Source organism: Marmota flaviventris, chromosome 2 (assembly GCF_047511675.1).
Source record: "Marmota flaviventris isolate mMarFla1 chromosome 2, mMarFla1.hap1, whole genome shotgun sequence".
Classification (NCBI taxonomy): Eukaryota; Metazoa; Chordata; class Mammalia; order Rodentia; family Sciuridae; genus Marmota; species Marmota flaviventris.
In genome coordinates, this window is record NC_092499.1 from 204,134,496 (window position 1) to 204,137,673 (window position 3,178).

Sequence of the window (3,178 nt, forward strand, 5' to 3'; positions counted from 1 at the left end):
GGGGGCGGGGGTGGCGGACCCGTCGTCCCCCCCCAAGCACCGGCACACAACGACGCCGTCGCCAGCGGACAAGCGGCGGTGGCGGCCAGGAGGCGGGGGCCGCGGCGGGCCCCCCCGTGGGAGCGAACTCGCGAAGGGTCGAGAGAGCGGGCGGGCCAGGGTCAGAAGAGACCAGACGGGGACGGGCCCGGCAGCACGAGGAGGCGGCGGCTGCAGCCAGCGTGGGGAGCGGCGCGCCAGAAGGGCGGCAGGAAACGGGAGCGGGCACCTGCCCACCCGCGGAGGAGCCCCGCCCGGAGAGAGCTGGCCGAGCCGCGCGGGCCGCACCGGCCGGACAAACCCAGGGCGGCACACGGTGTATCACCGCCAGCGCACGCACTAGGCGCACGGGCGGTCCCGCGTGGCCCCGGACGAGCCGCCGGCCGGGTTCCCTGCATCAGCCAACCTCCCGGGAGGGCCCTCGCGGGGGACAGGGCCCCACCGCCCCACCGCCGCCGCAAGAGGCGGGGAGCCCCCGAACCCTCAACCCGCACACCGTGACGAGCATCCCCAGCGACAACCGCCCGTCCAGCGTGCCCACCGCCACACCCGGTACACGCCCGGGAGGGGGCGGCAGCGCGGCCGCGACCAGTCAGCCAGGGGGGGAGGCTCGGCGGAGGCGAGGAGGGGGGCACAACCCCGCCGGGATGGAGTGCGCGCCGGAGGCAGCGAGGGGCAAAGAAACGCGGAGAGGAAACCGGGGAGAAGACCTCGGGCACAGAGTCGGGCCGCCAGGAAAACAAGCGGGGTCCCACCGCCACACGCGAGGGCGGTCCCGCACCGCCTGCGACGCCAACCCGGCCTCCGGTCCCAGCCCCGGAGCCTCCCAACGAGACCCGCCGCCCCGCCACCACAGGGTGGCCCTCCACGCGACGAGACGCGCCTGGACTCCAAACGCCAGCATGCAACGCCACACCTCGTGCCGGTCGAGTCCCACGACCTGGGCCTCTACGGCCCCAGGGTCCGCTCGCTCACCACGCCGCCCGCGGAACGCTCCCAGGGGGGGCCGCGGCGGCCGCGCCCCAGGCCAGCGCACACGCACGCAGGCCGCCCGCCGGCTCGGGACCGGGAGCGGGCAGAGGGCCACTCGCAGCGGGCGAGGGGGAAGGGGGGACGGGGCCCCTCAACCCCCGGCTGCGCGAACAGAGCCCCACCGCCACCGCGCGCACACACGCGGCAGGCACCAGCGGCCCACACAGTGGCCCCACGTGCGCCAGAGGGCCCGGCCAGGCCCAGCGGGAACCCTCCCCCGACTCGAGGGGGGGAGGCGTGGGCCGCGGTAGGCACAAAGAGCAGGCGCTCGGCCCCCACCCGCGGGGGGCCGGCGGACCCCCGCCCTCCCAGACGGCGGGAAGGGGGGGGACTCTCGCCTACACACACCACCGACGGTAGCGTAGCGCACAAGGCAGGGGGCGGCCAATGGGGGAATCCGGTACCCCACACGAGGCACGCCCTTCACGGATCGCTAGAGAAACGTTCCTCACTGAGGGTGGGCGGCACCCGACCCAGCCCCTCTCCCAACCGGCCGCCGAGACAACGAGGGGGATCTGCGGTATGGGCAAGCACAAGGCTTCTTGAGCGTTCGCGGCCGGGGACACCCAAAGCCCCATCGCCTCGGGGACCGGACCGGCCCCAGCTCGGCGTCCCGCCACAATCGCTCAAACGCCCGGGCGACGTCTCCTTTTCCCCACCGGAGGTGGGGAAGAGCGCCCGGGCGCCCGCTCGCCTAACACTCCCCACGCCACTCGGCACTGGGGACGACAACGCAACCCGCTCCCCCCGGAGAGGGAACGCGCAACGCTGCCGAGCTTACCGCCTCGATCCCCCGAGCGAAGCAACAACGCTCTTCCTTTCGGGCACTCGCCTCAGAAACCCCCGCAGACGGGGCGAGACCGACAGCGAGGCGGCGGCCGGCCGCGGCAGCGGCACTGGGATCGGGAACAGCACACACCGGCTCAGCCTCAGGCACCTCAGGAAACGACCCGGAGCGCCCCAGGAGCACCGAAGCAGAGGCGCACCGTCGCGCCAAAGCAGCACGGCGGCAGCCCTCCCCGGCGCGGGGAGGGCCACACACGGCCCTTGGCCGCCCAGAGCGGGCGGCGAGCGAGAAGCACCCGCTACGTCAAAGGACCCCGGGAGCGAGGTCGAGGCCGGATTCCGCACCCCCGCCCTTCCCCGCACCGCGAACGGGCGGGGAGGCAAGGCGAGGGACCCGCAGGCAGGACGAGAAGAGCTGGCCCATTCACCATGAATGTCCGTCCCTCGCCTGGCGCGGCTTTGGTCCAGCCCAGGAGAGCGCAGAGTCACCACATCGATCAGCAGGGTGGGCGGGAGAGACCCAGGGAGCAGGGGGAGACCCGGCGAGGACCGCTTCTAAGAGGAGCCTGCTACGGCCTCACCGGCCCCACACCCCAGGGAGAGCGGCCGACGACACGGAACGGGGAACGCCTGACACGCGCGACTCAGAGCCATGGAAACGAGCGTCGTCACACCGCCCCCGGTGCCCGCAGCGAGGAGCGCACGGGCGGTAAAGGACCACCCGCCACCTCCCCCGCCGCCCCCCGGCGCCAGAAGACCGGCCGGCCGGAGGTGGCACCACCGCGAGGGCACTCCAGGTGCGCCAAAGAGCCGTCGCACGCAGGCCCAGGCAAGCAGCTCCAGAGGGAACGGGTCCGGGCCACCCCATCAGCCCAGAGCCCGGCACGCACCCGGAGGCCCAAGCTCCCTCCCTCTGGCGGCACGCGCCAGAGGACAACGTGTCAGCACCTACCCGATGGCAGAAAACGGCCAACTCGGGCCAAAACAATCGCGACCGGGGCAACGGGGAACAGTTCACTCAGCACCGCCGCCTTCCCTGAACAGAGTCGCGGTCAGCACACCGCGATATCGGGCCCATCACCGAGCTCCAGAGCCCCTAGGGACAACTGGTCGACCCTCGTGGACGAAGGCGAAAACAAGAGACGGGGACCACCATCTCCAACGAGCAGGACCGGGGGGCGGCCGGGGAACACGCTAAGGCGACCCACCACCGAAGGACGCCGGGCATAGCCATCAGGACAAGCCCCGGGCAGCGGGCCCCCAAAGAGGGAATGCGGCAAGGCCGGCCAAGCACACCCCTCTGGCCCGCCCGGCGCAGCCC